General features: G+C 52.2%; 1 protein-coding gene and 1 long non-coding RNA gene across 6 annotated transcripts in view; one reads left to right on the top strand and one right to left on the bottom strand.

The window, feature by feature from the left end:
- Positions 1-3,133: 3,133 nt before the first annotated feature.
- On the bottom strand, positions 3,134-5,823 carry LOC135966330 (uncharacterized). The gene is made up of 3 exons (XR_010579588.2): positions 5,665-5,823; positions 4,432-4,526; positions 3,134-4,337 (listed from the first exon to the last, which is right to left on the bottom strand). It is a non-coding gene; the product is annotated as an uncharacterized lncRNA (long non-coding RNA).
- TRPV4 (transient receptor potential cation channel subfamily V member 4) overlaps positions 5,265-22,819 on the top strand; it is a 52,493-nt gene continuing 34,938 nt past the window's right edge. For all 5 annotated transcript variants that reach the window (XR_012420603.1, XM_074007751.1, XM_074007749.1 and 2 more), the window contains exon 1: positions 5,265-5,316. The gene's annotated coding sequence lies outside the window, so the exon portion shown is untranslated. The remainder of the gene's footprint in view (positions 5,317-22,819) is intronic.

Genomic DNA, 22,819 nt, shown 5'->3' with positions numbered 1-22,819 from the left:
CAGGAGGCTGAGGTGAGAGAATGTTTGAACCGAGGAGTTAGAGGGCGCAGTGAGCTGTGGTTGCACTTTTGCACTCCAGCCTGTGCGACAGAAAAAGAAAAAGCCCATACCCTTTAGCCATTACCCTTGGCCCCCCAAATCCTCCCTTCCCCCCAGCCCCGACAACCACTGATCTCCTTTCTCTTTCTATAGATTTGCCTCTTCTGACCATTTCATATAAATGGAATTATGTAATATGCGGCCTTTTGCATCTGGCCACTTAGCATCCTGTTTCCAAGGTTCATCCATGTTGTTGCATGACTCAGTACACCATTCATTTTATTGCCAAATAGTATTCCATTGTGTGGATATACTGTGTTTATCCATTGAGAATTTGAGTCATTTTTTTTCTTTTGGCTATTATGAATAATGCTGCTATGAACATTCAAGTTTTTCTATGGACGTAAGTTTTCATTTCTCTTGGTTATGTTCCTGGGGTGGAATTACTGGGTCATATGGGAACTCTAGATTTTTTTTTTTTTTTTTTTTTGAGACAGGATCTCACTCTGTTGCCAAAGCTGGAGTGCAGTGGCACAATCTCAGCTCACTGCAGCCTCTGCCTCCTGGGCTCAAGCAATTCTTGTGCCTCAACCTCCTGAGTAGCTGGGATTACTGGTGCCTGCCATCACGCCCAGTTAATTTTTGTACTTTTTGTTAGGGGTTTCACCGTATTGGCCAGGCTGGTCTCGAACTCCTGGCCTCAAGCGATCCACCCGCCTTGACCTCCCAAAGCGTTGGGATTATAGGCAGGAGCCACCGTGCCCGGCAGTAACTCTAGATTTAATATTTGGAGGAACTGCCAGATTGTTTTCCAGAGCAGCCAGCCCATTACACATTCCTACCAGCAGTGCGTGAAGATTCCAGCTTCTCCACTTCCTCACCCACACTTATGGTCTGTCTTTTTGAGATCATATCTATATATATATATTTTTTCTAGACAGGGTCTTGCTTTGTTGTCCAGGCTGGAGTGCAGCTGCCCGAACACAGCTCACTGCAAGCTCGACCTCTGGGGCTCAAGTGATTCTCCTAAATGCTCTGATTACAGGTGTGTGCCACCGTGCCTGGCCAAGAAAATATTCCTGCTGGTCATGCTACACTGTAGAGTCTGCTGGGCTTGGGTTCAAATCTTACCAGCTGTGGGATCTCAGACAAGTGGCCTCTTTGTGTCATTATCTATAAAATGGCAGAAGAATTCCTCCTTTCCAGGCTGTCAAAAGATGAACTGAATTGGTGGCAGGATCAGGACTATGCCAACTGTAAAGTGAGGTGCACGTGTCTTGTTTTTATAACTGGGTACCCTGGGTATAAAGTCCCTGAGATCCTGACCTGTCTGGCTCACCAATCTCTCCCCAGTGTCTGGCACTGGACCTGGCATACAGTAAGCACTTGGTAAATGCAGACCCTTGGCTGCTGCCCAGGAACCTTTCTTAGGGGAGGTAGCTGAGTCCACCTGGGGCAGTCCAGGAGCTGCATGGAGAGCAAGGCTGCGCCCTACCTGTGGCTGCCACGTGACTCACAGCCAATGCTAAGGGCCTTGAAAGCCTTTCCTTCCCTAAGAGGAAAAGTTCTTTCTGGCCAGGCACAGTGGCTCACGCCTGTAATCCCAGCGTTTTGAGAGGCCAGGTTATGAGGATCACTTGAGCACAGGAGTTTGAGACCAGCTTGGGCAGCATAGTGAGACCCCACCTCTACAAAAAATAAAATTTAAAAAGCCAGGCTTGGTGACATGCACCTATAGTCCCAGCTCTTCAGAAGGCTGAGGCGGGAGGATCGCTTGAACCTAGAAATTTCAGGCTGCAATGAGCTATGATCAGGCAACTGTACTATAGCCTGGGCTACAGAGCAATACGCTGTCTCTAAAATGAAAAAAAAAATAAAAATTAAACTTAAAAAGTACATTCATATTGTTGTGTGACCATCGTCGCCATCATTCATCTCCAGAACTCTTTGCATCTTACAAAACTGAAACCCTATGCCCAAAAAACAGCAATCTCCCATTCTCCTCTCCCCCAGCTTCATCAACCAGGATTTTTTTTTTTTTTTTTTTTTTTTTGAGATGGAGTCTCTCTCTGTTGCCCAGGCTGGAGTGCAGTGGCGTGATCTCGGCTCACTGCAACCTCCCTCTTCCAGGTTCAAGCAATTCTCCTGTCTCAGCCTCCCAAGTAGCTGGGATTACAGGTGCCCCCCACCACGCCCAGCTAATTTTTGTATTTTTAGTGGAGATGGGGTTTCACCGTATTGGCCAGGCTGGTCTCGAACTCCTGACCTCAGACGATCTGCCCACCTCAGCCTCCCAAAGTGCTGGGATAACAGGTATGAGCCACTTCGTCTGACCCATCAACCAGTATTTTTAAAGCACCTACTAAGTGCCAGGTGCTAGACCTGTGGTCATGAACACGTTCCCTTGCTTCATGGGCACTGGTACCCATGTTTTAGGTGGGGAAACTGAGGCACAGAGAGAGAGGGAGGCTCTTGCCCACAGCTCCCACCACAGCTCCTTCTCCCATCAGTGGCAGGGCAGGATTTGAACCCTGGTGTCTGGTGCAGAGGCCAAGCTCCAGCTGCTTAGCCCAAGATGAGTCACTTCCCTGCACGGGGGCCTCAGTTGTTCCATCTATGAAATGGGGATCAGGAAAGAGTTGGGTTAGCGATGCTGATGCTGAGGACTCAGGCCCCTTCCCTCTGAGCTTAGAGAAGAGCAGGTCGCCATCCCCGGCCCCATCTCCTCCAGTTCCAGTCCCCAACATCAGCCTCCTTGTGGCTGGAAGCGCCCTTGCCATTTTCTTTGAAATTAAGACAGGCCTTTCTGCAGAAATGGGCCCCAGACTCACTCCTCCACCCTCAACCTGGCCCAGCCCCAACCCCAGCCCTGAGGGTCCGCAGCAGATAGCTGTCTGTCAGGGAGGTGTGAGGGGCCCTGTGTTTACCTTCCTCTCCACTGCCAGACATCTGCCTGTTTACTCTGGACCCTCAGACGGTTCTCTTTACCACCCCAACCCCCACCATGGAAGGAGCAGCTTTCGGAGAGGCCACACTCCTCTCCAAGCTGCAGTTTCCCATTTGCAAAATGGGTACAGCAAACCCCTACCTCACAGCCTGTTGCAAGAAAAGTTTATTTGGCAACACTTCTCCCTCTCATCCACTACGCTTCTGTGCTCAGTGAGTTAATTATTAGGGTTTGTTTCTTTGTAAATGTTTCACACTGGAGGTGAACACATCAATCATATTCAGGGGTACACACACACACACACACACACACACACTTTCTCTCTCTCTCTCTCTCTCTCCCCCCTCCAGCAATTATAAAATTTCACTTTCCAGCTGTTGGACCTCAGGGGAGATACTGCTATTTTCAAGCTGAGGAGGAAGGATCTACCCCACAGTCCCTGAGTGGGGTCAATTTAGTGAAAACACTAATAATGAAAATGGCATGGCTCTGGCCCAGGCGCAGTGGCTCACACCTGTAATCCCAGCACTTTGGGAGTCTGAAGTGGGAGGATCACCTGAGGTCAGGAGTTCGAGGCCAGGCTGGTCAACATGGTGAAACCCTGTCTCTACTAAAAACACAAAAAATTAGCCTGGCATGGTGGCGCATGCCTGTAATCCCAGCCCCCAGGAGGCTGAGGCAGGATAATCGCTTGAACTCAGGAGGCAGAGGTTGCCGTGAGCCAAGATCGCGCCACTGTACACCAGCCTGGGTGACAGAGTGAGACTCTGTCTCAAAAAAAAAATAAAAAAGCTCTGCACAACTGGGATGCTCCCAGCATCTTCACCGTGACTGTGAGGCGAGGACTTTTGTATGCCCCACTCTACAGGGGGATGTAGAGGCACTGAGGCACAAAGGTGAAGGGACTTGCGTAGGACTGCTGGGTTAGGGAGTCACAGAGCCAAGCTGTGGGCCCACTAGGCTTTCCAACCACCCTGGAGGAAGTGAGCTGCCCATCCTGTGGAGGTATTCAAGTGGACTTAGTGCTGGGTAGAGGGTATGGCTATGTGTTGGGGCCCGTCTTTGTTATCTGATAAAAAATACATGGATGGGTGTGGTGGTTCATGCCTATAGTCTCAGTGGTTTGCGAGATTGAAGTGGGAGGATCACTTGAGGCCAGGAGTTTGAGACCAGCCTGCACAACATAGTGAGACCCCTCCCCTCCCCCACCCCCTTCTACAAAAAAATAAAAATTAGTGGGGTGTGGTGGTGCATGCCTGTCCCAGCTGCTCAGGAGGCTGAGGTGGGAGGATCACTTGAGGCCAGGAGTTTGAGGCTGTAGTGAGCCGTGATCGTGCCACTGCATTCCAACCTGGGTGACAAAGGGAGAACATGTATCAAAAATAATAATAATAATAATAATAATAAATAAACAAAAACACATTGAGCCAGGCACGGTAACTCACACTTGCAATCCCAGCACTTTGGGAGGACGAGGCAGGTAGATCGCTTGAGCCCTGGAGTTTGAGACCAGCCTAGGCAACATAGTGAGACCCTATCTCTGCAAAAAATTTAAATAAAATTAGCCAAGCCTGGTGGTGGGCGCCTGTGGTCCCAGTTACTAGGGAGGCTGATACGGGAGGATTGCTTGAACTCTGGTGGTTGAGGCTGAAGTGATTCATGATCACACCACCGCACTCCAGCCTGGGCAACAGAGTGATACCCTGTCTCAAAAATAACAGCAACAAAACATATTGATTGCCTATTCCGAGGCAGGCTTCGCTGTAAGCACTGGGTGAAGACCAAGGAGAGTAGCTCACATTTATTTACCCCTGAACCATCTCTGTGGGCCATACCCGAGGGTAGGGACCTCCGGCAACTCCTTGGAGGGAATTGTCTGCTGAATGAATAAATGAGCAAACACGTGGAGGAATAGGCTGGGACGCCCATGAACAAACTAGGACACAGACCCAGGGCGGCCCGAAATCACAGAGCAAGATCGAATCGGAGCCGATTCCAACCAGAGCCCTCTCCAACGACCGTCTGCCGCTCTATCCAGGGATCGCGACACCCATTTTCCAGGCGAGGAAACTGAGGCCCTGACCCTGCACCTTCCCCGCAGGGGTAGCCCTCGCCGGGCGGACGGGGTGCGAGCAGGGGCCGCCCCTTCCAGGGCCTGCGCTCGGCGGGGTCCGCGGGCCGGCGGGTGGGCGGGGAGCAGGCCGGGGGCGGCGCGCGGCTGGAATCTGAGCCGGCGGAGGAGGGACCCGCGGGCGGACGGGCGCCGGGCGGGCCCGCCGGGATTCAGGAAACGCGGAGCTCCCGGCCGCCGGCGCCCAGCCGTCCCGGAGGTGAGTGGGGCCCGGGCCCGGGAGGGGCGGCCCAGCCGAGGTCCCCTTGCGCCCCTGGGGACATCTCCGTGGCCCGTCCGGCTCCGGGGGGTCCCGAGGCGCCAAAGTGCGGAGCGGGGGCGCGGGAGGCGGGAGGCGGGAGGCGGGAGGCGGGAGGCGCTAGGTTCCGTAGGCGCCAGCCTCTCCGCTAAGTGCCCTTGGGCAGGACAACGGCTCTTTGGGCCTCGGTTTTATCACCTGTGAAATGGGCACCAACGTGGGGCCTGGGGTAGCAGATCTGGGGGGAGGGCGGTCCGGTTCCCCTGACCCCAAGCCAGGGAACCAAAGGCCCGGAGCCCTGCAGCCCACCTTAGGAGACTTGGAAGAGGGATTTCGGAGGACCTAAGGTTTGCCCTTGGCCTCTGAGCATGTCGGATGGAATTTGGAGTCTGGAGCTTCCAAAGGCTTCTTCTTGGTTACTGAGTCCCAGAGAGACGGCTGTTTCCTCCAAGAGGCATGAAAATCTTTAACCTCTAGTTCTGCCCTGGACTCTCAGGACGTCCCGGGGGCGGGTGGCGGGGCTGGGGGTGGGGCGGGGAGAGAGAGGCTCCCACACTCCCCACTAGCCTGGAAACACCAACCACAGACACATTCATCGAGCCACCCACTGCCCCAGCCGGCTCCAGCCATTCCCTCTGTCTGTCCTCTCTGTTTTGCAGATGGGGAAACTGAGGCTTAGGTCGGGGATCTAGACAATTGGGATTTAAACCCAGGGGCTGTCCAGCCCCAAAGCCCTTCCCACCACACCAGGTGTCCTGTCCTGGGACCAGCTGTGCACACAGGGCCTGGTGCCCATGGAGTGCCTGGGAAGTGGCAGGGCAGAGGTGGGTCCTGTGGCTTTTCTGTCTCAGCTTCTAAAACAAGGGCCTCTGCTGGGGGCAGGGGGGCCGTGAACCCCTGAAATGCTAGGCAGATACCCTATGGGAGCTTTGTTCTGGGATGCTAAGAACTGCTTGAGGATTTAAGATTTGCCACTTTGGCTCCAGAGCAAGGGCAGAGGGTAACTCGGGGCTGGCTCCTGAGGAGGGTGACGAAGTGGGCTTTTGGGGGAGCATGGGTAGAAAGGTCAGGCCTGGGTCATTTGCGAGGCTGAGTGGGTCTGTGTGGGGCCCGGGGTGTGCTCTGCAGTCCCCTGCTGTGTGCCCTTGGCCTAGTCCCCTAGCTGTCTGAGCCTCTGTGTTCTCTCCTCTGTAATACTGGGGTGCCTGAGGGCAAGCCCCCAGGGCTGTCGTGAGGACCGATGACCTTCCAGGAACCTGGCACAGTCACTGTTGGCTGCCGTGATTGTTTTACCAGCTGTTGTTGCCCCAAACATTTTCTTAACAAAGAGGGTGAAAAAGTCAATTGGCCTTCCTCTAGTTCGTTCTGTTTGAAGAACAAGGGGAACCAGAAAGCCTGGACACCCACCTTGATTGGTGAATTGCAGGGGGAAGGGGTCCCAGACACAAATGGCAAATGGCAGTCATAGATCAGGGCGGTTCACTTTGTAAGACCAAGGTGGGGCTGTTTTGAAATGGAGGTAACCAGGGAATGGTTGCCTGAACAAAAAGCGTGTGATGCCCCCAGGAGGGATGTTTCACCTAAGCTCCTGTGAGGATGGCTGGGATTCCCCAGGTGAAACCCAGACACTTTATATCTGGGGAAGGGGCTGTGGAGGTTCCTCCTGCCTCATCTGCTGCCAGCCGTGCCTCTGCCACTTACTGCCTCCTCCAGCAAATGCTCTCTGCAAGGTCACCCATGCCAGCTCTGGACTGGGCACTGGAGCACTGAGACGCTTCGAATCCCAGCCTCGCTCTAGCTTGAGGGGTGTGAAGGGAAGAAGGATTTTCCCTTGTGGCCCCGGGGAGGAGCTCCCACACCTGACTTGTGGGCATCTAGCAAGATGTGCGTGGATGGCCAACGCTTAGTAAATGTATGCTGTGGAATAGATGGGGTCAGGGGAGAATGCTGTAGGGTAGGAGGACTGGCCCAGGAAGGACCCATGAGGGCTTGGTCAAGGTAGTGTTTGAACCGCACCTTGAAGAATAAATGCAAAAGTAGAGGAAAGGGTATTCAGGCAAAGAGAATGGCACTAGCGGAGACATGACTTTTACCTGTTACCAGGTGGCTACACCTGGGGTTTATAGAGCAGAGAAATCGTTCTGTTTGTCTGGAGTTTGTGACGTGACTGGAAAGGGTGAGGGATCAGACAGGCAGGGGCTAAGTCAGACCCAGAGGCCCAGAAGTCCCACCTGGGAGTGACATGGTTGTTTGTGTGTTCTAGAAAGGTCCCTTTGGCTGCAGAGTGGGAAAGATTGGAGGAGCTCAGAGAGGCTGGCCCCAAGGCTGGGGAAGTCATCCAAGCTCCGAGTGGAGAGGGGCAGCTGGAAGGAGATGTAGGAGGGAAGGAAACACACAAGACTGAGCCTCATGTGCCTGGCACATAGTAGGTGCTCAGTCAGTATCTATGGCATGGTTGTCTGAACAAATACTTTTGAGTTGGTCAAAGTCCTCTGAGTTCCTTCCTCTGTACCTAGGGGGATGGGGTCCACATGAAGTGGGTATCTCTACCCCATGCAGGCCCTTGACCCTGCTGTCTGCCTCAGTTTCCCCCATTTGACTTTGGGAAAGACACTCCAGTCCATTCTCCAAATTATAGGGACCCAGGTAACAGCTCCTCTTGTCACAGATAGAGTCTGGGGAGTCGAGAAAACATTTATTTTATGGCAGTGGGCCCTCTGGAATGCTCCGCATCACCAATTTGGAGCAGAATTCACCTGTTAAAGATTAATTCAGATCTCTTGAGATAACTCGTAGTCTTAGGCCCTGTGGCTGCTGTTCTGAACTCTGGGTACAAGGTTCTGTCTGGCTTTAGCCAACCCTGGGTTGCATTAACAATTATTATGACAGTGGCAAGCCTTTATTGAGCACTTACTGTGTGCCAAGCACTGAGTCAAGCACTCTCAGCATATTTGGATACAAAACTATTTTCGTCCCCATTTTTCAGAGGGCGGAATGAAGTCTGGAGGGTGAAGTCGCTTGCCTAGGTTCTCTCAGCTGAGAAGGGGCAGAGCTGGGACCTGAATCCCATTTGTCCGATTGCAAATCCATTCCTTCACCTGTAAGGTGGCCCATCCCCATTTGTCTGGACCCTCTCTGGGGTGCCTGGGGTCATGGGGGAGCTACCAGAGATAGGAACCTGAATTGGCTGGGTGCAGTGGCATACACCCATAATCCCAACACTTTGGGAGACTGAGGTGGGTGGACTGGTCAAGCCCGGGAGTTCGGGACCAGCCGGGCAACATGTTGAAACCCCGTCTCTAGAAAAAATACAAAAATTAGCTGAACATGGTAGCATGCACCTGTAGTGCCAGCTACTTGAGAGGCTGAGGTGGGAGGATCGCTTAAGCCCAGGAGTCAGAAGTTGCAGTGAACTGCGATTGCACCACTGCGCTCCAGAGTGACAGATCCTTTCTCAAAACAAAGAACCTGAATTGCACAGACAGGCCTGGGCTTAAACTGCATCCGCATGTTTGAGACAGGCCTGCTGTTCCCCCCGGAGGAGCTTGGGGAAGCCACCTGGCCTCTCTGGGCTTCCATTTCCTCCTCTGTCAAAGGGACTCTCGTCCCACTTTGCAGGGATGATCCAAGGCACCTGGATGGGGCTCTGAAGCACAGTTCTTCTGCCTCAGACTGTGTTGGCTCCCCTTGTCCCCAGGCCCATTCCAGGGCATGTTTTCTTCCAGCTCGTCCCCCAGACATCCTCAGAGAGCCCCTCCATGCCAGGTGGGTGGGTGGAAGGTATTGGGGGCAAAGCTAGACTTGCATTTGGGCAGATAATGATATGTTTTCAGCAAGGAAATATTTATGAGCATGGACTGAGCGCCAGGAGCCATCAACATTTTTTACTTTCTTGATTTAATGCTTGAAAACTAGGGCTGGAGCCCAGCTGCCCAGGTTCCAATCCCAGCTTCCAATAAGTTCCGTTATTCCTTTGGCCTCAGTTTCCTCATCTGGACGAAGGGGATAAGGTAACGCCTGCCTTGCTGAGAGGTTGTGGACAGTCTTCAGCACAACCTCTAGTATTTAGTTTAAAACTAGCATCTATTGCCTGATGTGCACTTTTTATTTTCATTTATTATTTTTAGAGACAGGGTCTCAGTCTGTTGCCCAGGCTGGAATGCAGTGGTGTGATCATAGCTCACAGCAGCCTTGAACTCCTGGGCTCAAGTGATCCTCCTACCTCAGTCTCCCAAGTAGTTGGGACACACCCAGCTAATTAAATTTTTTTTCAGAGACAGGGGTCTCACTATGTTGCCCAGGCTGGTCTCGAATTCCAGAGCTCAAGTGATCCTCCTGCGTTGGCCTCCCAAAGTGCTCAGATTACAGGCCTGAGAGCTGATGTGCATTTCGATGGTGTCACAGCTTCCCCACTGCTGGGGGTGGGCAAGGGCAGGAATGCCAAGCCCCATTTTACAGCTGAGGAAACTGAGACTCAGAGAGGAAACAGTTTACTTAGGGATGCCCAGCTGGCTCATGACAGAACTGGAACTGGAAGCCAGATCTGAGTGACACTGGTGTCCTTGGGTCCATGAAAAGCCCAGTGGTCAGCTTAGCTTCTTGCGTGGAAAGCTACGGTAGGCTCACCCATCTTGGCATTTGAGCCACCTCAGCTTACCTCCCAGCTCTGCCAGTTGCTGCTCTGTGACCTCGGGAAGTGGCTTAACCTCTCTGTTCCTGGGCTTTGCTGAGGTCAGAGCTCTGCCAACTTGGGGAGGGATTTGGGTTATTCTGGCTGCCGCTCTTGTTCTGGCCTGGGCTCCTTCTGCCTTGGGTGCCCTTGGATCCCATGATCTGGCACCCCAGTGGCTGGACAGGAATGAGGAAGGGACAGGGCCTCACTTTCAATGTGACTCTGACTTCCTTCCCACCCTTAGCCCCTTCCTGACCATTGGTTTCCTCTTTTTGCCCCGAGCCCTGGCCACTGCTGGCTGTGTGACTCCAAGGAGGTCACATCCCCTCTCTGAGCATGTGTCCTCATCGGTGAGGGAGGATCACATGAGACCACGCCAGGCGCACAGGAAGCCCTTGCAAGTCTCCAGATGAGGTCAGGGTGTTGGGAAGGCCACAGAAGGAGGCGGGGGCTCAGGGGACAGACAGGCGGGCCATTGACCAAACAGGAATATCCTTCTATTTCTTTGGTTAGTGAGTAACAGCTGCCGCTCCTGTCCACCCACCCTGCCCCTTGCACAAAGAGCTCCTCAGTCTCACCGGGCGCCCGTTTTCCCCCGAGGGTGGAGTGGCCTGGGTTCCACCCGCTTGACCGAGTGGGCTGGCCAGCTTCTGAGACCGTTCCCTCTGTGTATGTGTGTGTGTGTGTGTGTGTGTATTGATGTGCATGTGTATGTGTGTGTGTATGTCTATGTGTGTATGTGTATATATGTGTATGTGTGTATATGTGTAGGTGTGTACATGTATGTGTATGTGTGTACATGTATATGTGTGCATGTATGTCTGTGTGCATGTGTGTGCATATGTGTATGTATATACGTATATGTATATGTGAATGTGTATGCATGTGTGTGCATGTGTCTGTGTGTGTTTGTGTATATATGTATGTGTGTATTGTATGTATGTTTATATGTGTATTGTGTGTATGTGTATATGTGTGTAATGTGCATATGTATGTGTGTGTATTGTATGTGTGTATGTATGCATATATGTGTGTAATGTATGTATGTGTGTGTATTGTATGTATGTGTGTGTATATGTGTATTGTGTGTATGTGTGTGTAGTGTATGTGTATATGTGTATAATGTGTGTATGTAAGTGTGTGTATTCTGTGTATGTGTATATGTGTGTAATGTGTGTATGTGTGTGTGTATTGTGTGTACGTGTGTGTTTATGGAGGGTGGGCTCCGTGGGCTTTGGGCTGAGACCTCAGCAGGTGAGGGTGGGACAGGGGGCATGGGGCTGACTGACCCATGGGTCTGGCTCACTCATGTCCCCCCTTGGCACACAGGAGGGGCTCAGGAATACCTATAGATAGAGTGAAGGGATGAATGAAGGAAGGAATGAGTGACTGGACGAGCCAGCCAGGCAGGGCATCAGAAGGAAGTGCCTGCTCAGATACAGGCTCTGGCTCTGAGACCAAGTTTGCATAGGTGAGTGTCCTGGTCTTGTTGAGCCTCAGTTTCCTCATCTATAAAATGGGCTCACAATAGTTGTCCTCATGAGAGGTATTGGTCTCATAGGCCAGAAAGCCCCACACATAGTAGGTGCTCAGTAAGCTGTCTGTTAAAAGATGGAAGGGAGGAAGCTAATTAGTTAGTTGGGCAGAGGTTCACTTGGGGGACCTGTCTGCTCTGGAGAGAATGACTAAGCCCATCTTTCACTCCTTCCCTCTGTGTTCATTCATTCATTAATTCATTCATTCATCCAGCAAACACATCTTGAGCAGCTGTTATGTGCCAGGCCCTGTTCCAGGCATCTGGGCTCAGCAGTTACCAGCAGGGAGTCCCCTCGCCCTAGAGCTTTTGTCTGAGTGACATCATCCCCAACGCAGTGCTTTGCGGCCACATTGTGAGACTCTGATACCACAATGACAAGCAACCCAGCGGTGGGGACTGTGATGAGCTCCTTTCACAGGCGAGGAAACTGAAGCTCGGAGAGGTCAAGTGATCCGTCTGGGGCCACACAGTTACTAAATGGCAAAGCCAAGAGTCAGACTCCAAGCCTGTCACCACTGTGCCACCCGTCCTGCTGCGTTCCAAGGGACATTGCGTTGAGAAGGGGGCTCCCAGGGAGAGGGGATGGTAGCCCCCAAAGGGATGAATGAACTCAGATGGATTTAAAAGCAAATGGTTGGAATTTTATGCACATTCACTTCCTGTAGAGTGTGGCCTCAGTTAAATCTCATTCTTTCTGATCCTCCGTTTGTTCATCTGTGAAATGATAACAATAACACCTACCTCAAATGAGAGAGAAATGTGAAAGTGCTTAGCCTATGATTGGCATTGGTGAAACCTCCTTTCTCCCGGGACTGAGTTTGTACATCTGGGAATGGACACAATAATATTTCATCTCTATAGTTACTATTTGGATTAAAACAGATAGAAGGGGCCAGGCACAGTGGTTCATGCCTGTAATCACAACACTTTGGGAGGCCAAGGTGGGTGGATCACGTGAGCCCAGGCATTAGAGACTAGCCTGGGCAGTATAGTGAGACCCCATCTCTACAAAAAATACATTTTAAAAGTAGGCATGGTGGCTGGGCGCAGTGGCTCATGCCTGCAATCCCAGCATTTTTGGAGGCCGAGGTGGGCGGATCATGAGGTCAGGAGATCGAGACCACAGTGAAACCCCGTCTCTACTAAAAAAAAAAAATACAAAACATTAGCCGGGCATGGTGGCGGGCGCCTGTAGTCCCAGCTACTCAGGAGGCTGAGGCAGGAGAATGGCATGAACCCAGGAGGCGGAGCTTGCAGTGAGCCAGGATCGCATCACTGCACTCCAGCCTGGGTGACAGAGCGAGACATCATCTCAAAAAAAAAAAAAGTAGGTAGGCATGGTGGTACATGCTTGCGGTCCCAGCTCCTAGGGAGGCTGAGGTGGGAGGATTGCTTGAGCCTGGGAGGTCGAGGCTGCAGTGAGCCATGATTGTGCCACTGCACTCCAGCCTGGGTAATGGAGACATACCCTGTCTCAAAACAAAAACCAACCAAGTGGGAGGTGCTGTGTAAAATGTGCCATGGAGGGTAGGCATTACTGATGGTAGCATTGCAGGCACATTAGCCTCAGTCGTAATTCCAAGCAGTTAACCCCTGAGGCAGCAGCCTACTGTTGGCACAGACTGGTGTTGAGGTGGGCTGGGACAGAGGAAGGATCTCAGACTGGTTTTCTGCTGCCTCAGGCTCCCTTCCCCGACTCCCACCCCATCCATTCATCACGGGCGCCTGCCCTCTTCCCCCTTCTCTGATTTGGCAAACTCGGGACTTTTGCACCTGGAAGTGGGGTAGAAGAATGTATGCATGGACGAGTGTCCTGTCCCTTCTGGTCCTCAGTCTCCCAGCTGGGAAGCAGCCCTTGTCCTGACAGCCTTCCAAAGGTGACGGAAGATGAACATGAGGTGGCAAGGAAACCCTTTCCAAAGGTGAGGTCTGTGCAGTCACAAGCCCTGGTTTTGGAGCCGGGAAGTCTGGGTTCCAGTGCCTGCTCAGTTCTGACCTCCCTGGACCTCAATGTCATCTTCCCCCACCCCCACTGTAAACTCAGGGAATGTTAGCAAGAATGGCAAAGAAGCTGCTATTCATTGAACACTTCGTGTTTGGCAGGCACTACGCTGAAGGCTCGAATTATCACATTTAATCCTCACAATAGCCCTTTGGGGTAGGAGCTGTTATTTTATTTTGTAATATTTAAAAAAATAAATAAATTTATTTTTTGTAGAGATGGGATCTCACCATGTTGCCCAGGCTGGTCTCGAACTGGGCTCAAGCGATCCTCCCACCTTGGCCTCCCAAAGTGTTGGGATTGCAGGTGTGAGCCACTGCACCCAGCCTTATGTTTTAGTTTAAAGCATGAATGTACAGTACACCAAATAACTATGGAGCAAATACGGCTTAACCCCACCCAGGTCGTAGTAATTATTGCCCCCATTTTACAGATAAGAGAGAAGGCAGGCCTAAGGTTTGTTTTGTTTTTTTGAGATGGAGTCTCTTGTCGCCCACGCTGGAGTGCAGTGGCGCTCTCTCAGCTCACTGCAACCTCTGCCTCCTGGGTTCAAGCGATTCTCATGCCTCAGCCTCCCAAGTAGCTGGGATTACAGGCGCCCGCCACCACACCCAGCTAATTTTTGTATTTTTAGTAGAGATGGGGTTTCACCATGTTGGCCAGTCTGGTCTTGAGCTTCGGACCTCAAGTGATCCGCCCACCTCAGCCTCCCAAAGTGCTGGGATTACAGGCATGAGCCACTGCGCCCGGCTGGCCTAAGATTTTGGCGCCTCCCTCCTCCCGGGCTAGAGCTGGGTAGCATATTCTCAAGCACAGCTGGCTGAGAGGGTGGAATCCTGGGCTATTCTCTGATGGGAGGGAAGCGAGATAAGGGAAGAAGGACCTGGAGCCTCCTGGGCTAGTGACTTTGTATCCTTGAGCCCCTAGTACGTGCCAGACCCTGTTTGAAACCCTTTACGTGGCTGAGCGCGGTGGCTCACGCCTGTAATACCAGCATTTTGAGAGGCTGAGGCAGGCGAATCACCTGAGGTCAGGAGTTCGAGACCAGCCTGGCCAACATGGTGAAACCCCATCTCTTCTAAAAATACAAAAATTAGCTGGCGCAGTGGTGGGCGCCTGTAATCCCAGCTACTAGGGAGGCTGAGGCAGGAGGATTGTTTGAACTTGGGAGACGGAAGTTGCAGTGAGCCGAGATTGTGCCACTTACACTCTAACCTGGGTGACAGAGCAAGATCCTGACACACACACACACATACACACACACACACACACACACACAAAGAAAGAAAGAAAAAAAAGAAACCCTTTATGTGTGCTTAATCCCCATGACATTCCCATGTTGCAACAAGGAAACTGAGGTTCTGGAGGGGAAGTGACCTGCCCGAGGTCACTAAGCCTGGAAGGGTCATTTAAATGTAATTCACATACTCATAACTCAGTCTTTTAAAACGTACAATTCGGTTGGTTTCTTAGTATATTCAGAGTTGTAGAGACATCAGCAGTATCTCATTCCAGAACATTTTCATCACCCCCGAAAAAGGACTCTGTACCCGTTAGCAGTCATCACTCTCCGCTCCCAGCCCCTGGCAGCAGCTCATCTGCTTTCTGTCTCTATGGATTTGACTCTTCTGGCATTTCATATAAATGGAATCCTGCAATATGTGGCCTTTTGTGCCTGCAAGGTGCATGCTCTTAACCATTAAGCCACACGGCCTCTTGGTGGCTCCTGCCCCGGGGCTGGGACCCTCAGAAATGACTTGGTCCGTGTGAAAGCTCAGAGGGGCATCTGTGTGTGCTGTCAGCCAGCATCCCTCCAGCCAAGGGCTTGCAGAATGACCAAATGACTGCCGTGCACACTGGCCTTGCCCTCCGTGGGGCCCGGTGAGTCACCCCAGACCTGCCCTGCCTGGGTGGTGTGAGTGCATGGGGTGGGGGCCCAGCAGGACACTGGAGCTCTGTCTGTCCTGGACAGGCGGCCACTGTGCAGCAAACAGGAAGCGGGCTGGGCCGAGACCTGCTAGGTAAATACAGGCTGGCCGGGGAAGCTGCTGGGCATGGCATGATGCCCCCCTACCACTGCCGCCTGCCAGGGGCCTGGGAGCCGTGCGTAGCCTGGCAGGCAGGTTTTGCCTGGCCAAGGAGCTGAGCTCCCAGTCGGCTGCCACTTCTAGGTGGCTACCAGAATCTACCTCCAAGGCTCTGGCTTCGGCCGCTGTGCCTTCTCTAGGAGTCATTGCGTTCCTTGGTCCTCAGTCCTTTTGTTCATCTGTTCCCCTAATGATACTGATAAATAGTACACTGATACCGAAGATTCCAACAGCAGCCATTCTTGACCGAAATGCATGCTGTGTACCAGGCACCAGGCTCAGTGTTTTGCATGCTTTATTTCATTTAACCCTCACGACAGTTCCCTTGGGGTAGGTGCTAGGATCATTGCCATTTTGCAGGTGAGGAAACCAAGGCATGGGAAGGCCAGGTGACTTGCCCAGAGCTGGTGAACTGGTGGTTCACCAGGGACTGCGATCTACCCCCCACTCCATTCTTTCTAAAGCTCCTCCCTCCCAGAGTTCCTTTGTCTTTATATAGTGTCCATCAAAGGTACAGGTCCTGGGGATGCATGGGTTCTAATCCTGCTTCCCCCTTTCTGGAGCAAGGCAATGCCAGACAAGTGACTTTGCCTCTCTGAACCCCAGTTTTCTTTTTTTTTTTTTTTTGAGACGGAGTCTCGCTCTGTCGCCCAGGCTGGAGTGCAGTGGCGCATTCTTGGCTCACTGCAAGCCCTGCCTCCCGGGTTCACACCATTCTCCTGCCTCAGCCTCCCGAGTAGCTGGGACTACAGGCACCCACCACCATGCCCGGCTAATTTTTTGTATTTTTAGTAGAGATGGGGTTTCACGGTGGTCTCGATCTGCTGGCCCTTGTGATCCGCCCGCCTTGGCCTCCCAAAGTGCTGGGATTGCAGATGTGAGCCACCGCGCCTAGCCGAGCCTCAGTTTTCTTACCTGGAAGGTGGGGAGTGGGTGGACAGGTCTGGGACTTTCTAGTCACAGCAAAGCTCAGAGTCCTTGTCTTCCTAGTACCTTCCTACCCACATGTGCCCTGCAAGACTGAGCTGGAATGGCAGGCACTCGCAGTGTGTTTATTTGAGAGTACCACAGGAAGTGAGTGCCCCCCAAATTGGCCAAGGAGCCCCAGGACGGAGGGAGGTAGAAGCACACTGGGTCTGTCTGGGAGCCTGAGCACCTTCTCCGTGGGCTCCTTCCTACACATGGATTCCTCCCCCACCCACCTCCCCGCTGCCCACCCACTCACCCGTCTCTTCTTCCTGCTTTCCTTCTCCCTGTGCCCCAGGCCACACCATTCCTCTGTGCGCCCTGCACTTTCCCCTCCGCACCTTTGTCCTTGACACCTCCTCTGCCCTTTATCCTCCTCCTCCTCCTCCTCCTCCTCCTTGCAGCCTCCCCCACTCCCCATCAGGATTCCGGCTGCCCTTGCTCTGCAACCCCACCTGGAACTTCAGGTCCCTGGTCTTACAGCCTAAAATAAACCAAATATTCATTGACACCTCATTTTGCTTCAGCACCATGTTGAATGCTGGGGACACAGGGGACACGAAATAGTCCCTACCACATGGAACTAAAACTCTGGAGACGAAGAGAGAAGATGAATCAAAGAATAATATATTGGCCATGCACGGTGGCTCACGCCTATAATCCCAACACTTTGGGAGGCTGAGGCAGGCAGATCACCTGAGGTCAGGAGTTCAAGACCAGACTGGCCATCATGGCAAAACCCTGTCTCTACTCAAAATGTGAAAAATTAGCCAGGTGTGGTGGTGCATACCTGTAATCCCAGCTACTCGGGGAGGCTGAGGCACGAGAATCGCTTGAACCCAGGAGGTGGAGGTTGCAGTGAGCCGAGATCGTGCCACTACACTCCAACCTGGGCGACAGAGCGAGACTCTCTTGAAAAAAAACCACGTATATAGAAAAGTTTAATCGTGGGAAGTGCTGTAAAGGAAGGCACATGTTACTCTAAGAGTGAACAACAAGGGAAACAGGAGGGCTTTTCAGAGGAAGTACCCTTTAAGATGAGGCCTGAGGAGTAAGTGGGAACCAGCCAGCGAAGGGAAGGGCATTCCAGGCAGAGGGAACAGCCTAGGCAAAGGCCTGGAGGCAGGAAGAGCCATCTGCCCTCCCTCCTGGACTGTGAGTTCTCTGAGGTTCCACACTTTTATGTCTCCTCTGGGCCCTGCAAACAGGTTCCACTCCATTGATGCCTGGTGGAATGAATTGATCCAGAAAGGAGGGAGCCAGGAGAAACCAGCTCCCTGGAATCCTCCCCGCTGGGGCGGAGCAGGCCTGCATGCCCAAACTTGCCCCCAGATTTAAGCAGCTTTCCTTGGTCATGTAATCAGGAGGATGGGATTTGACAAATGTGTGCCAGGGTTTCCATGAGATCAGGCAAAGCCATGGGTAACCCCGAGGATAGGCCGCTTTTTCCACCCTCTGCAAGTCGGGGCATGGGGATGGAGCCAGAGACCTCCACCGCCGTTGAATTCGGGATTCTCAGACAGAAGGCACCTGTTGTGCAATCTGCTGTGTATTGAGGCTTTCTTTCTGCCGGGCACTTGACTCAACGTATATACCTCTCACAACGACCCTATTACGATCCCTTAATAGGGCAGCTGAGGAAAGTGAAGATCAGAGAGGTTGGGTAACTTGCTCGAGCTTACACAGCGAATGAGTCGTGGGTCTGGGATCTGACCCTCTGGTCTGCCTGACGTCAAAATGCTGTCTCACTCTGTGCCTCACCAGCTCAGGGGGCCATGAGAACAGAAAGCCAGATTCCCAGAAAGCCTGGGGTCTGTCTAGGGCAGAAAGGAAGGCTTGGGGACCCTGGCTCAGCCCTGTATCTCATCACCCTACTCAGGACTCCTGTACCCCTTAACTTGCCCACTCCTGAGCCCTTCTGGTCTATGCAGTTCTTAACACCACCCGACATGACTGTGCTGCTTGGTTTGTCTAGTTTATTGTTTCCCCACCAGAAGGTCTGCCCCCAAAGGGATTGCTATCTGTTTTGTTCACATCTGTGTCCCTAGTACCTAGCACCAGTGCCTGGCACATAGTAGGTGCTCAGTAAAAGTGTGGAATAAATAAATAGGTAGCTGGCTTCTACTCCTGCCCCTTGGACCCTTTCCAGAGGAAGATGCAGATTCTTTCTCTGTCCATCCTACACAACTGCCATCTCTGTGTGGACCACCGTTTGGTATATATGTTCTAAAGAAGGGTTTGAATATAAACCTTCTTTTGAATATATAGGATTTAAAACCAACATGTTAAAAAACTGCTACTTTGGCCAGGCGCAGTGGCTCATGCCTGTAATTCTAGCACTTTGGGAGGCCAAGGCGGGTGGGTCATTTGAGGTCAGGAGTTCAAGACCAGCCTGGCCAACATATGAAACCCCATCTCTACTAAAAATACAAAAATTAGCCGAGTGGTAGTGGCATGTTTCTGTAATCCCAGCTACTTGGGAGGCTGAGGCAGGAGAATCACTTGAGCCTGGGAGGCGGAGGTTGCAGTGAGCTGAGATTGTGCCACTGCACTCCAGTCTGGGTGACAGAGTGAGACCCTGTCTCAACAAACAAACAAACAAACAAACAAACAAACAAACACCCGCTGCTCTGAATGAACACTGTTGTGACCATGTCAGTGTGTGGGGATGTTCACAGTCATGCAGGAACATTCTTGGGTGCCTCCCTGATGCACACCTGGTGCAGCTGGGAGCTTCCCCACTGTGGAGGGGCTCCTGGTAGGAGGCATTGTGAGCCCGTGCGGGAACGAAGGGCCTACCGTGCCTGCTCATAGTGGGCACACACATGTGCACACGCACGTGGAGGAAGGTGGGAAGAAATGTACATGACAGTCACACGCAGCGGAGACTCACGTGGACTCACACCCAGGCTCTCAGCCTCTCTCCCTGCCTGCATCCCCCTCTTCCCTCCCTCCTAAAGCTGGCATGAGTTTGGAATGTGTAATAACAGCCTTCAGGGCAAATTAGAACAGGGAGTAAACTTTTTCTGACCACAGAGAACAGGGCAGTGTTTGGGGAGGGAATTGCCACAGAGCAGCAGAGCCGGGTGTGTGTGTGTGTGCGTGGTGTGTGTGTGTGTGTGCGTGGTGTGTGTGTGTGTGTATGTGGTGTGTGTGTGGTGTGTGTGTGTATGTGTGTGTGTGTGGTGTGTGTGTGGTGTGTATGTGTGTGTAGTGTGTGTATGTGTATGTGTGTGGTGTGTGTGTGTGGTTGTGTGTGTGTGTGTGTGTGGTGTGTGTGTGTGGTTGTGTGTATGTGTGTGTGTGTGTGTATGTGGTGTGTGGTGTGTGTGTGGTGTGTGTGTGTGTGGTTGTGTGTGTGTGGGGTGTGTGTATATGTGGTGTGTGTATGTGTGTGTGTGTGGTGTGTGTGTGTGGTGTGTGTGTCTGTGGTGTATGTGTGTGTATGTGTGTGTGGTGTATGTGTGTGTGTATGTGTGGTGTGTGTGTGATGTGTGTGTATGTGTGTGTGGTGTGTGTGTGCGTGTGTGTGGTGTGTGTGTGTGGTTGTATGTGTGGTGTGTGTGTATGTGTGTGTGGTTGTGTGTGTGGTTGTGTGTGTGGTGTGTGTGTGTATGTGTGTGTGTGGTGTGTGTGTGTATGTGTGTGTGTGGTGTGTGTGTGGTGTATGTGTGTGTATGTGTGGCGTGTGTGTGTGGTGTGTGCGTGGTGTGTGTGTGGTGTGTGTGTGTGGTGTGTGTGTGTGGTTGTGTGTGTGTGTATGTGTGTGTGGTGTGTGTGTGGTGTGTGTGTGTGTGTGGTTGTGTGTGTGTGGGGTGTGTGTATATGTGGTGTGTGTATGTGTGTGTGTGTGGTGTGTGTGTGTGGTGTGTGTGTGTGGTGTGTGTGTGTGTGGTGTATGTGTGTATGTGTGGTGTGTGTGTGTGGTGCGTGTGTGTGGTGTGTGTGTGGTGTGTGTGTGGTGTGTGTGTGTGGTGTGTGTGTGTGGTGTGTGTGTGTGTGGTATATGTGTGTATGTGTGGTGTGTGTGTGTGGTGTGTGTGTGTGTGTGTGTGGTGTGGGTGTGTGTGGTGTGTGTGTGTGGTGCGTGTGTGTGGTGTGTGTGGTGTGTGTGTGGTGTGTGTGTGTGGTGTGTGTGTGTGTGGTATATGTGTGTGTGTGTGGTGTGTGTGTGTGTGTGGTGTGTGTGGGTGTGTGTGGTGTGGGTGTGTGTGGTGTGGGTGTGTGTGTGTGATGTGTGTGTTTGTGGTGTGTGTGTGTGTGATGTGTGTATGTGGTGTGTGTGTGTGGGGGGGTGTGTGTGTGTGTGTGTGTGTGTGGTGTGTGTGTGGGTGGGTGTGTGTGTGTGTGTGTGGTGTGTGTGTGGTGTGTGTGTGTGGGGTGTGTGTGGGGTGTGTGTGTGTGTGTGGTGTGTGTGTGGTGTGTGTGTGTGGTGTGTGTGTGTGGGGGTGTGTGTGGGGGTGTGTGTGTGTGATGTGTGTATGTGGTGTGGGTGTGTGTGGTGTGTGTGGTGTGTGTGTGTGTGGTGTGTGTGTGTGGTGTGTGTGTGTGTGATGTGTGTATGTGGTGTGTGGTGTGTATGTGTGGTGTGTGTATGTGTGGTGTGTGTGTGTGTGGTGTGTGTATGTGTGGTGTGTGTGTGTGTGGTGTGTGTGTTTGTGGTGTGTGTGTGGTGTGTGTGTATGTGGTGTGTGTGTGTGTGATGTGTGTATGTGGTGTGTGGTGTGTATGTGTGGTGTGTGTGTGTGTGGTGTGTGTGTGTGTGGGGTGTGTGTGTGGGGGGGGGTGTGTGTGGTGTGTGTGTGTGTGGGGTGTGTGTGTGTGGGGGGTGTGTGTGTGTGTGATGTGTGTATGTGGTGTGTGGTGTGTATGTGTGGTGTGTATGTGTGGTGTGTGTGTGTGGGGTGTGTTGTGTGTGGGGTGTGTGTGTGTGGGGTGTGTGTGTACGTGTACGCATGCCTATGTGTATGTGTACACGTGAGCTGGTGCGTACACACCCCTGAGTGCTGTGATGTGGAAGGAGCCCAGGGCTAGGAGTCTGGAGGTTTTCTTCAAAGCCATTTGCTCCCTAGCTGGCCTCTCAGAGCCTCCATTTCCTTAGCTGTAAAGTGGGAGCGGTAGCCTAGCTTTGTCCAGGTTCTTCGGGAGATTAAATGAGAGAGGGGCTTGGTGGATTTTAGCATGGGCTATAAAATGCCAGGCTGTACTTCTGGCACGTGTGTGCATGTGTGTTTTGGGGAAGGGGAGTAAGGGAGGACAGGTAAATCAGGACTGTATCATAGTGGTGATGATGATGATTAAATATGACAAAATCAAACATTTAGCAAGTATTTCTGAGGTGCCCAAGAAACACTTGACCTGCCTTATCTCCCAGAAGCCCTACAAGGGAGGTGCTATTATTGCAATCCCCATTTTACAGGTAGAGAAACAGGCTCAGAGAGATGATAATGGGCAGGCAGTAATCATCCCTACTAATCACTCCTGGGGTGGTTGGGAAGCTCGAAGGAGACACTAAATGCTTAGGTGGCACCCTGGTACTCCATCACTAACCGCTGTGTGACCTCAGGGAAGTCACTTAGCCTCTCTGAGCCTCAGTTTCCTCATCTGTAAAATGGGAATGATTGCAATACCTACTTCTAGGGGAGATTTTCTCAACCTCAGTGTTGTTGACATTGTTGACTGGGTTATTCTCTGTGGTGTGGGGCTGTCTTTTGTATTGGAGGATGTTTAGTGCCATCCGGCATGGTGGATCCCAGCAAAGGCCCCTGTGCAGGCCCAGCGAGGTGGCCGAGCTCCCTGGTGGGAAGGCCTTCCCCCTCTCCTCCCTGGTCAATCTGTTTGAGGGTGAGGATAGCTCCCTTTCACCCTCACCTGGCACCCAGGACATCCCCAGTGCATGGAGGGATTCAGCCCGGACTCTGCAGCCAGCTGCTCGCATTTCAGTCCTGGCTCTGTCACTAACCTGCTGTGTGACCTCAGGCAAGTCGCTTAGCCTCTCTGAGCCTCAGTTTCCTCATCTGTAGAATGGGAATGATTGCAATACCTACCTCCAGGGCAGGTGTTCTCAGTCCCGGCGTTATTGACATTGTGGGCTGGGTCATTCTTTGTGGTGCAGGGCTGTCTTCTGCTTTGGAGGATGTTTAGTGCCATCCCTGGCCTTGACCTACCAGATGCCAGCAGTGCTCCCTTCTCCTGTACAG

Source organism: Macaca fascicularis, chromosome 11 (assembly GCF_037993035.2).
Source record: "Macaca fascicularis isolate 582-1 chromosome 11, T2T-MFA8v1.1".
Taxonomy (NCBI): Eukaryota; Metazoa; Chordata; class Mammalia; order Primates; family Cercopithecidae; genus Macaca; species Macaca fascicularis.
The sequence above is the reverse complement of the archived record's forward strand: the minus strand, read 5'-3'. Positions and strand labels throughout refer to the sequence as shown.